Raw genomic sequence first — 13,191 nt, forward strand, 5'->3', positions numbered from 1 at the left:
AAGGTAGATGCCAAAGGGTGTCCTGAATGAGGGTCATCTTTAACTTCCATCTGGCCATTTTTAAACTGTGTGAACAATTTGTAACACAAAAGACAGCATAAGCACACATCACCATAGGCTTCCTGCATCATTTGGTAATGTAAAAGCTCTTCACACATTGCAAGGTGAAGGTCTGTGTGGTCTTGACCCATAAGCCATGGGATGAAGTTGGTTGGAGCATGATGCTTTCCAAAATGCTGTGGCAGGATTTCATGAAACGATCCAACTGAAATGTTACATTCTTCCACAAACTCTCAGACAGTCAGTCTTCAATTGGAATGCGCAGTTTTGTTGATGTTTCTGACATGATCATCAAGGTAGATGCCAAAGGGTGTCCTGAATGAGGGTCATCTTTAACTTCCATCTGGCCATTTTTAAACTGTGTGAACAATTTGTAACACAAAAGACAGCATAAGCACACATCACCATAGGCTTCCTGCATCATTTGGTGTGGCTCTGTAAAGGTTTTCGTATGTTTCATGGAAAATTTAATGCAGATGTATTGCTCCTGTAACCCTACCATTTGGAAATTTACAAACTGTGTTACACAAAGTTCTGTTCAGTACAGCACTGAAGAATAACTAACAGACAAACAATGGACCTGGCAGTTACACATTAAACACAGGTGTGCACAGGGATGCCAATGCACTGGTATGAAATTATGAATGTTCTGGAGTTTTTTGAACAGACCTCATATGAGGCGGCACAACCTTACCAAAAGAAGGAACCGGTTGAGAGAACACATTCTGAGACATCAAGGGAACGCCTATTTAGTACTGGAGGGAATTGTGGGGTGGGAGATTAAAAATAATGGAGGGAGACCAAGAGATGAATACAGTAAGCAGATTCAGAAGGATGTAGGGTGCAGTAGTTATTTGGAGGTAAAAATGCTCACACATTATAGAGTAGTATAGAGAACTACAACAACCAGTCTTCCAACTGAAGACCACAACAAGAAAAACAATCCTATACAATTGTACCTTCTGATAGTAGGCATACACATGATACTAAGTCACAAATCAAGGAATACTCCATCTAACTGACTGCCTTGATCCAAATCTTTCTGTATGTCAATTGTGAGTTGGGTTTCACGACTCTGATGGCTGGCAAGGAGGTTGTCATTCTGCTCAAGGTATCTAATTATGTCTGAGTCCAGGATATGTTCTAAGATTCTACAACAGATGGATGTGAAGGATACTGGATGGTAGTTTTGTGTATCACTTCTGCTACCTTGCTTGTAGACAGACGTGGCATATGCTTTCTTCCACTCACTGGGCACCCCAACAATCCTCTAATGGTCTTCAGATGACTGGAGAGACAGTGTGGTACTGGGGTACAAGACTCACACGTCTCTCACAGTTGACTCACGTATTGTGTGCAGCCGATCTTCTTCTTGGGTCACACAGCTGCATCGATCTTCACAAATTCTTCTTTTCCGAAGACTATAACTGGTTAAGAGAATTTCAAAATAGACTTCTTTTCTACTTTTGAAATGATTCTGTACTCTCAGGATACTTTGGTTCGACTCTGTTATATTTTCATCTCCACAATAAAACAATTTCACAAGTTTCACACAAACATTCAACTCTCCCAAGTCAACCCCATCTTGGACCATTAGAAGCTAACAAATACAATTATAATATGTTTGGTTTAATAACAACTATAAAACCAGTTCTTGCTTCTCCCAAGTCCAACACCTAAAAAGTCAAATGTAAAAGTATTTTTGTTCAATAAATAAATCATTTGTTCACAACAATACAGTGTAAGGTAACAGGGGATAATATGGAACTCTTTCAAGTAATTTAAAATTTAAAGCACAGCAGCAGAGATAATATGCTGGGCAAAACAGACCAGAAAATACTTGTTTTGGGTTTTGAAGGGCATTGTAGTTCTGTTGCATAGTGTTTCAATTTTCTTTTAATTGCAACGAATTATATAAGTGTGGTGATAATTTGTAAAATTATATAATGTATTTAGATTTAAGTATTTAAATGTTATAACATGCTGTAAACGAATTGTGGCCATGTTTAGGGATTATTTGGACTACTGTGGTGTCATGTAACCCGACTCAGGACTGTGGATATGAGCGGGAAAATCAGGGTCTTTTGTCATTGGCCGTTGTGGTGCCAAGTTGGGAGCAGCAAAGTGGCGCGAGTGGAAGCATGGACGCCAGTGTATGTGAAGGAACAAAGTGAACGTGTGTGGGTGTGAGACAAACAGTGTACGAATTGCACCGATTCTTATTTGTGAACTTAAAAATGCATGGCCGCAATGTTTAAGTGTTTCTTTTGAATAAATAAGTTTCAATCTGAACATGTATAATTCAATTCACTGCTCTTCAAAAGCCAGCCAATATATGACTCAATAAAATGCAACCATTTACTACCAACCCCCTTTGCAGACAAGCCACGTGCAAAATAGGTAGTAAACGAGCCCGACATCAGTTGCAATTGGGGGCTCATCCAGGATAGGACTTTCTTCCATATTCCATAGTATTTCGGAATCGGATGTCCGTCTGATGTTAGGCTTTTGAACAGTCAGTGTGGGGGCTCTGAGCTAAATCGGTACATTAGCATTACCGGTGTGTTTGTGCTGGACAAGATACGCGCTGCCCCATGGTTATACCGATATAAGGCCACCACGATTGTGAAGCAGTCAATTGCACAGTCTGTTGAGTCGAACACGTATTGCCACAGGTAAAACCGCCGTGTCCACGTGTTGCCGCGGTTAAAACAGTCGTCCGTGCCGTGACCACGAGTTGCCGCAAGAAAAAACCGTCGTCCGTGCCATGTCCGTGTGTTGGTACGGGTAAAGCAGTCGAAGCTGTACCCACGTACTGCCGACGATCAATGCAGTTGTCCGTGCCACTGACCAACACGACTACATGCTGCCAGGGGCCCACGCAACGTGTTCTCGCTCCTGATCGAGTTTGCTGCATGTCCATTTGCTGCGTGTCCACGCCGCTGATTATGATTCATTGCATAGCTGTGCTGTGGAGCTCACTGCAGACATTGTGTCACAAGAGGATTTAAAAGATAAGTACAGCCAGCAGTTACATTGCAGAATTGTGCCCTTTCATTAGCCATGGCCGATGAGACATGTGAATCTCAAAGTGAAGGCGAATCAATCGATGTTAGGTGTAACTGTAGTAGCCCTAGTATGCCAAAAGAAATAGGCTGGATACCAGGAAGCGACCCGAGTACATTTTTTGTAAAACTTACTAGTAAATTGGGAGAAATAGACTCGAAAATAGGGAATATAAACACTGCAATATATGGAGAAATGGATTCGAAAATAGGGGATATGGAATTAAGGCTTAGTGATAAGATAAAGACAGTGAGTGAAAAATTTGATCAGCTAGATCTCAGATTCACTCAAATTACAGATAAAGTCGAAAACACAGTTAAAATTGTTGAGGGAATTATTGAGAGAGTTGATGAGGTTGAAAGGGGACTAGTAGCCAAGGTGGACACTGTGCAAAGTAATCTTGTGGGGCAGATTCAAGTACAGGAACAGAAGTGCACATTATTTCAAAAACAAACAGAGGTAGACATTGTATCCATTAAGATAGGAGTGCTGCATTGCCATAAGGGAATTACTGACAATAAGAAGGAATTAGAAGGGGAAATAAATGTCTTGAGGGAAATAGTTAATACTGTGGCAGCAGGGAATGGAAATTTATTGTTGGGATATCCTCTGGGGCATGGATTTCAGTCAAAACCTTTCAGTGGGGCGAATAAATACCATGCAGTTGACTTTCTAGCTGCGTGTAAGGATAACTTTGTGACAGGGATGAGTGAGCAGGCAAAAATTAAATATGTTAAGAGATAGTTGTAAGGGGGTAATTTTAAAACCTTTGAAAACCTGTTCTTGAACAAATACTGGGGCCAGGCATAACAATTAAGATTGCAAAACAATTTTTTGAATGGAGCCAGTAACAAGAGTGGCAAGGAAAGTATGAGAGAGTTCTGTGTTAGAGAACTGAATAAATTAAATCATTTGGATAGGCCACTGGGTGTATTAACAGAAATATCTACACTAAAGAGAAGATTACCAGAGCATTTGCAATGGGATTTGATTCACAGTGCAACAGATTCAGTGGAAGAACTTCTGAATTTTGTCGGTAATATGGACAGGGCATTGTGTTACAGACCTAAATACATGGAACATAGGGAGAGTGGAAGGTATCATGAAAGGGGAAATGGTATCAATTATGAATACAGTAATAATCATAACGGGTGGAGAGAAGATAGAAGTGATCAGAATAATCTGGATAGAGATTGGAGAAACAGGCCACAAAGGTATAACAGAAATTTTGGGGAGAGAAGAGACACTTTTAATCAGATGAGGAGTGATAGAGAAGGTATGAGAATAGGAATGCCAGATGCAAATGGACAGGGTAGGCAATCAAAAAACTAATTGATGCCTCACTTAAGGTCCGCAGGGGAGGCTCGTAATTATGTGAACAGGGCCAGACAAGGATATGATGGGATGAGTAATAAAGTCAGCAAGGAAAATAGGGAAATTGGGATATGTCATACGGATGCTGTCTTAGGAAATGAAAATCTATGGGCAGGTTTTAACAATTATAGGAATACAGATAAAAGGTATAAGAGGAAAAAAGGGAACAAGGCTAATATCAGCAATGAACAGTGTGAGTTTAACATTGATCACATGCTTAAAAGGGAAGAGAAATATCAAGCGGAGGAGGACAATATTGGTTTTCAGGCAGCAAAATTCATTGAATGATCAGAGACAGAGGTAGGTTCATCAAAAGGGGGAACAGAAGTGGATATGGAATTAAGGGGCAATGTTAACAGTAACAATGGGTGTGATGAATGGGTGGAGATGTCTATTAGAAATAGTATGGAGAATTGTGAAAAAGGTGAGGAGAGGGGAATTAAAAGGAGGTGAGACAATTACTCATTTACAAAGGATAGAAGAGGTAGCTGATGAAATGTGCACTGAACAGCAGATACATGACAAAGTAAATGAAATGGGACATTTAAATGAGGAACAAAAGGTGCAGCTTACAGATTTATTGTGTAAACATAAGCATGTGTTCTCTGACAGACCTGGAAAAGTCACAGATTTCAATTATGTTTTGAGGGTATTGCCACATGAAGTGATAAGGGCCAAACCTTATCCTACAGCAATAGCTAATAGAGAGGCTGAAAGGGCAAGGATACAGATGATGTTGAAGTGGGGCATTCTGGAAATGGGGAGGAGTGAGTATTGTAATCCAATAGTAGTGGTGAAAAAGAGGGATGGTTCTATAAAAATAGTATTGGATGCAAGAAAGCTAAATAAAATAATAGTCAAAGAAAATGATCAGCCGGAGAACATAGATGAGCTGTTGCAAAAATTTTATAATGTTAAAATTCTGTCAAGTGTTGATTTGACTTCAGGGTTCTGGCAGGTGCAATTGGCTGAAGAGAGCAGAAAGTACACTGCTTTCTTATTTGAGGGCAGGACTTATATGTTTACAGTTGTGCCATTTGGTTTATCAATATCTGTAGCAGTTTTTGTGAGGGCTTTAAGTCATTTGTTGGGTGATGAACTAATGAGAAAATTGGCAGTGTATGTAGATATTTTGATTACAAGTAGCAATTGGCGAGAGCACTGTCAGCTGTTGGAGGATGTATTCAAGGTTATATCTAAAGGGGGGATGACCCTTAAGTTAAGTAAGTGTGATTTTTTTCAAGCAACGTTACTATTTCTTGGTCATCAGTTAACTCCTGATAGCATTCTGCCCAATAAAGAGAAAATCAAGACTATTGTTGACTGCAAGGTGCCAACGAACAGGAAACAACTGAAATCATTTATAGGACTATGTTCATTTTACAGGAAGTACATAAGTTATTATAGCCTGAATTCGCCTAACTTAAGTAGACTATTAAAGAAAAGTGTAAGCTGGTGCTGGACATCTGAGTGTGACAGGGAATTTAAAGCCATCAAGAATAGCTTAAAAAATTTGTTCTATCCAAATTTGTCTTTGCCTTTCTGTATTGGGGGCAGACAGCTCAGATTATGGGATAGGGGCAGTGCTATTTCAGGAGAGGGTAGTAGATAGGAAGACCGAGCAAAGGGCAATCGCTTTTGCAAGCAGAATGCTGTCTAAACATGAATTAATGTATGGTATCTCAGAGAAGGAACTTTTAGCCATAGTTTTTGGATTTCAGAAGTTCAGAGTATATGTGGAAGGAAAGTGATTGTTTACACAGACCATAAGGATCTGAGCTATTTGCAAGAATGTAAGCTGTTAAATAATAGACTCATGAGATGGGCCACGTTTCTGCAGCAGTTTAACTAAGAGATAAGATATGTTAAAGGCACAGACAACAATATGGCTGATGCCTTATCAAGGTTACCTTTCATTGGAAAAGAACATGAAGGGTATGGAGATGGAAAGAACTACAGATATTGTATGTGAAAGGAGTGGGTGGAGACAAGGAAATCAGATCCATCTGTAATGGCATGAAGAGACTTCAGAATGGGGACCAAACCTTGAAGTTTATCAAAACAAACGTTCGAAGTAAAGAACATGAAAAAATAGCTAAATATTATAGAATTTATAAGGGTATTTTATGTAGACGAAGAAATTTGGACAAAGAGGAGTGGAAGGTATGTTTTCCAGATGAGCATGTGGAAAAATTAATCAATTACATCCACCTTAGCCATGGGAATTATGGGGCTCAGAAATGTTTGGAAATACTGCAGGACTATGTTAGTTTTAACAACATGGCCAGGAGAGTAAAGAGACAGTTGGGTTCTTGTGACAAATGTCAAAAAGTGAAGTACAGTACTATTGCCGTACAAGGAGAGATGCAGAATATTGTTCCTAAAAGAAATGGTGAACTGCTGGCTATTGATTTATTTGGGAGGCTGCCAACAGGTCGAGGGGGTGTAAAGTATGTTCTTTTAGCTGTTGATGTATTCTCAAAGTTTGTAAGGCTGTATCCACTGAAAAAGGCCACTAGCCAGAATATAATTAACAAGCTAGAGAAAGATTACTTTGGTTGGTTTGTGGGATTAAAGGGACTAGACTGCGGCGGTCATCGGTCCCAAGATTACTTTGTGAATGTTATAAAATCAGAGAATGTTCTGTCTGATAATGGAGCACAATTTGTATCTAGTGTGTGGGGGAAGTTTATGCAAAGATCTGGGATAAAGCATATAAGGATTTCAGTGTATCACCCTGTGGGAAACCCGGCTGAGAGGTATATGAGAGAGCTGCGTAGGCTATGTAGGACATATTGCAGTAAAAAGCAGAATACATAACTGTGTTTGAGGATCTTATGAAGACAGTGAAGAGTTGTGACAGGATTCTTGCCCTATGAGCTCATGAAAGATATCAAGCCAGACAATCTAATAGCAGAACACATAGATTTTCCTCCATCTCAAGGCTTGACAAGTCAAGAGAAGATGCAGATGGCCAGACAGCAAATGTTAAAGAAAGGGCATGAGAGACAGAAGAGGCAAGGAGAAAGGTATAAGACAACAAAGTTCAAGGAGGGAGATAAGGTGCTGGTGAAGAACAAAAAAAAATCCAGTGACATTGATGGCGAAATCAAAAAGTTATTTGGTTTATACCATGAACCCTTTGAGATAATGGGTTGTCCACACCCTAATCCATATAGGTTGGTATATCCAGTGTCCAAAAAGCCATTTGGACTGAGAAATGTAACGGAGTTGAAAAAATATGTGGTGAAAGAATAAAGGGTAAGGAAGTGAGAGTCTCATGTATACTATTGACTAGTTAAAAAAAAAAGGTGGTATGACTATATTATGCAGCTATAAAAAGAAATGTATTGGGGGCTATGTATAGGTGTATTTTATAATTGGAGTATTATTTGTGTTACTGTGTATGTTGTGATGCCACTGTTGGTGGTCAACAAACTTCATTACTGTATGTATTTGCAATAAGGGAATCTGTTGTCCAATGGCTTTGCACAACTGGTGTGGGTGTAATAGAAGCCTTGTTGAAAGTCATACAGGAACTGAAACTTACTGTATATGTATGGTCTCTATTTCTGTATAAATGTGTAGAGAGTATAGGAGGGAGGAAATCTGCAAATAGCTTGTTTAAAAAAATAGTTGAGATTTTATTAAAATTTCTAATGTGTCTGTGGCACCTGGTGTCGATACTGGTGTGTGGGGGTAGAATTGTGGCTGGGACAGTCATGTAGGGCAATCACTAAATATGCAAATTGTAGAGGCAAACGGGAAATAATTAACTTGCTTATTATAAAATGTCTCCATGAAGTGAGGGAAAGAACACTAATGGCTAAGTGGATGCTTGTAAAAGTATATGACCTTGGTGAGTTTGTTTGCTATTTATGATTGAATCTAGTTAGCCATGGAAATGGCATAAAAGAATGGGTTTCAAGATATTGCCAAATATTATGTGAAAATTTATATAGGAATTCATTGAAAAAAAAAAATTGAGCGTATTTATGTACAGTGATATAGCTGTATGGATGCTTAAAAAATTATAGGAATCTGCATCTGGGAATAAATTCTCTTGGTGTGGGAGGTAGAAGTGTCAGAGCTCCTGATCTGGGAAAATTTGAAGGGTGAAATAGAATATATTTAATTATGCCATGTTTGTGTTTGATTTGTGTGCATGTTTGTCATTTGTACAAACCTCAATAAGAACTGATCAGTGAACACAGGATGCTCTAGGGAGGGTTTGGATAGCCTGAGTCCTGGGAAATGTGTGTCTGCATGTCTAGGCAAGATTTATGAGGATTTGATTAAATTTTGATAGGATGGCTTGGCTAACGAGAGGAAGCACAGTGCTGCTGGCTGACAAGTCTGGAAAGACTGTATTCCAACGCATAAACCTGTGAACACAAGGATCTGGTTACAACAAGTTTGTGCAACTTACAGAAACCACTGTGTAAAAAGTGGAAGTGTTAATGTGCAGTGAGTGTGCAACTTACATATAGACTAACATGAGCATTTATATAATATAAGTTTCTATGCGTTTTGCCTGCCCAATTAGACTCAATAGGAGACTATCTAATTGTATATTTGAGTTGGATACATTGTTGGATTACGTTTGTATGTTTTCTGATGACAGTACTTACACTGATTAACTCACCACTATAACACTGTTCTACATGTTTTGGTGCCATTATAGTTATAATTAAAATGTTTAATATATAAAGTAATATGGGTTGACTCCATTTGGTGCTACTTCATGTTGCCATTACTAAGGTAATGTCAACATGAAGTGGGGGTATGTAAGGTAACAGGGGATAATATGGAACCCTTTCAAGTAATTTAAAATTTAAAGCACAGCAGCAGAGATAATATGCTGGGCAAAATAGACCGGAAAATACTTGTTTTGTGTTTTGATGGGCATTGTAGTTCTGTTGCATAGTGTTTCAGTTTTTTTTAATTGCAACGAATTATATAAGTGTGGTGATAATTCATAAAATTATATAATGTATTTAGATTGAAGTATTTAAATATTATAAAATGCTGTAAATGAATTGTGGCCATGTTTAGGGATTATTTTGACTAGTGTGGTGTCATGTAATCCGACTCAGGACTGTGGATATGAGTGTAAAAATCAGGGTCTTTTGTTGTTGGCCGTTGTGGTGGCAAGTTGGGAGCGGCAAAGTGGCGCGAGTGGAAGCATGGACGCCAGTGTATGCGAAGGAACAAAGTGAAAGTGTGTGGGTGTAAGACAAACAGTGTACGAATTGCACGAATTCTTGTTTGTGAACTTAAAAATGCATAGCTGCAATGCTAAAGTGTTTCTTTTGAATAAATAAGTTTCAATCTGAACGTGTATAGTTCAATTCACTGCTCTTCAAAAGCCAGCCAATATCTGACTCAATAATAGGGGCGCAAATGCAACTGTTTACTATCAACCCCCTTTGCAGATGAGCCACGTGAAAAATAGGTAGTAAACGAGCCCGAGATCAGTTGCAACAGTCATTACACCATCAAGGAATAGAACGAATTTGTTCTTTGTTGGGGACATACAACGTCTGAAGCTCGCACTGCAAACACTTGTCCATGCCGATCGACCATCACTATTGCCGTATTCTCCCAATACATGTCCATCCAGCACACACAGAAGCCGGTGGTGAGGTAAGACACATTTCCACTCTCTCACCCTCGTACTTAAACTAGCAGGTGTTCGAGATGATGGAAAGCCAAATATCTCTAGAACTTACACCGTAATTCTTGAGGCTCTACAACCCTCCCAAAGGGGTCTACAGTACATTATAGTTAAAAGAGTAGCTAATTCAGCGCCATATTAAGTACAGGATGTGATAATGATTTTGTTGGGCACTGTTTAGTTTTAACGATTTTGGCAGTGTCTCAATGCCACTTAAATTATTATCTATTTTACTCATCTATTCAGTGTTATGAGGATTAAATTTGGGCAATACTCCTGGGTTTTGCTTTGTAGGTTTGCTTTGCGAATGGATTTAAGCATTTCTGTTTTTGATTTGCTATCCACAATTTCAGTTCATTCTCAGATGTGCCTGGACACTAACTTTGTTGCTGCTAATATTACTTACATATGGCCAGAATTTCTTATGGTTTTGTGAATGATCTTTTAACAGTATTCTGTTACAGTAATTATTGAAGGCTTCATGCACTGCTCTCTTCACAGCTGAACATATTTCATTTAGCTTCACTCTACCTACAGCCCTATGCTTTTCTTACACTTATTATGCAGTAATTTCTACTTCTTTAGAACATTATTTATAGTGAAAACATACTACGGAAAGTCCCTCCCAGCATGAACTGGGTACATGTCTATCTAGTGTATAGTAAACTGTTCTTTTAACCATGAGCCATAGCTCCTATATACACGCCTGCCCTGGGCTAAAAGTTTCATGTTCCTCATTCAGATATGACACTACTGATTTTCATCTAGGTTACTTAACATGTAAATCTTTCTACTTGTTTTAGTTGCCCTTTGTACATAGGCAATCATTGTTGCTTCAACTGCATCATGATCACTGATACCAGTTTTGATGCGGAGATCCTCAGAGAGATCAGGTCTATTTGCTCCCATTAAATCTAATATATTTCCATCATAAGTAGGTTTCTGAACTACATGTCCTAGACAGTTTTCAGAGAAGGTATTTAGTAAAGTTCAACAGTATGCCACATCCACCACTAACAAAACTGTAATTTTCCCAACTGATTGTTGGATGATTAAAGTCTCCACCAACACTTACAATATGATTCCGGGAACTTATGCACTACAAAACTGTTTTCTCAAAAATTTTCATACATCAGGAGGCGAGTCTGGTGGTTAATAGGAGAACCCAGTTATAATGCTATGGCCACTCCTACTACTACAGGCGATGTTTGGTGGAAGACCTATGTAAAGATGGCAAGATTGGCACAAGACAGGAAAAGATAAAGGACAGCATCAAACCAGTCAAAAGACAGGATCTAACAAAAAGAGAAGAGTGTTTAGCTAGGAAAGTATTATTGGTGGAGGCATGATAACAAAAAGAGAAGAGTATTTAGCTAGGAAAGTGTTATTGGTGGAGGTATGATTCCTTGAATGCTTCTGCTGAAAGTTTAAAACAGATATCATGCTGAAGTGATAAAAAACAATCAACGTAACATGTCGCAATTAATAACAGTAATAATAATAATAATAATAATAATAATAATAATAATAATAATACAAGTATGTACCACAAAATGTACTGGGGAATGATGAATACAAATTATACTGGAACAGAACCATTATAACAGATAAAACACCACCACATAACAAACCTGACATCATACTCACCAATAAAAAGAAGAAACTAACACAACTAATCGAAAAATCCATACTGAATACAGCAAATATACAGAAGAAAACAGGAGAAAAAAATTGAAAAATACATCCAACTGGCTGAGGAAGTCAAAGGCATGTGGCAGCAGGATAAAGTTGACATTGTACCAATTATACTATCAACTACAGGAGTCATAGCACACAATATCCACCAGTACATCAATGCAATACAGCTACATCCAAACATATATATATACAACTACAGAAATCTGTAATTATTGATATATGTTCAATTACCCGAAAGTTCCTAAATGCAATGTAACATATACCATACAGTTAAAAGGAAGTCACACTTGATCAAGGTCTGTGTCACTTTCCATTTTTAACCGGACGTAATGTCTGAGAAAGGAAAGAAATAATAATAATGTAAGGAACAGATAGATTGCAACTTACCATAATGATGCCACATTAAGTTACAGACAGGCACAATTAAAAGGCAATTACATATTAATTTTTGGCCACAGCTTTAATCAGAAAAAGAAAGAGAAACACACACCATTCATTCGCACAAGCAAGCACACCGCATAGACCCTTGACAGCCACCTTGGGAGTTGTCTACTGCTGAAGAAGAAAAGATAGCAAACTGTTTGAAAGTAATGGACAAAAATGGGTTTTGCTTATCTTACCAAGTAGTTTTGCATCTTTTTCAACAAACAAAAATACATGCTTTGTAAACAAGAGATCTGTTGTGAGCTGATTTAATAGCTTTAGAATTAGACATTGCTTGTCACTCAAGGAATCAGTAGTGATTGAACATGTAAAATATGATCAAATCAATCTGTGTTAGAGAACAGCTTCTTCACAGTTGTAGTACAACCTTTAAGGGAACTTAGTCTTTGAGCAAAAAACCAGAGAGGATTTTCAGTTGTGATGAAACCTCATTTTGCCATAACTCATTATAAACCAAAATTGCTGGGGTCATCAGTGAAAAAGTGAGCACAAAGTGAGGACATCTGGGTGTGAAAATATTGCAGTGCTGTTCTGTTGCAGAACAAAGGTTAATCCTACTGCATGTATTTGAAGGAAAATATATGTAGGAGAATTGGGCTGATCATGTTGTTGCACTACAAATTGCAGTTTCAGCAAGTTCACAGCATGGATGGAAACAACATTATTCTTCAATTGTTTTCATGATATGTTTTTACAGAATACAGGTGAACAAAGACCAGTACTGTTAATCTGTGATGGTGATATTATTCATATTTGAACTCAGTTGATTAGATTAGCCCAGCAGAGTCAACTCACCATATGAAGCTATCTCCCCATACTACATTACAGCCACAGGATGTGGTAGCTTTTAAATACCTCAAGACCAAGTAGGG

At 38.3% G+C, this 13,191-nt stretch overlaps 1 protein-coding gene across 1 annotated transcript in view; it reads right to left on the reverse strand.

The window, feature by feature from the left end:
• Positions 1–13,191, reverse strand: part of LOC126295032 (plasma membrane calcium-transporting ATPase 2-like) — a 606,942-nt gene that overhangs the window by 182,003 nt on the left and 411,748 nt on the right. The gene's annotated exons all lie outside the window — the stretch shown is intronic.

Source organism: Schistocerca gregaria, chromosome 11, assembly GCF_023897955.1.
Source record: "Schistocerca gregaria isolate iqSchGreg1 chromosome 11, iqSchGreg1.2, whole genome shotgun sequence".
Classification (NCBI taxonomy): domain Eukaryota; kingdom Metazoa; phylum Arthropoda; class Insecta; order Orthoptera; family Acrididae; genus Schistocerca; species Schistocerca gregaria.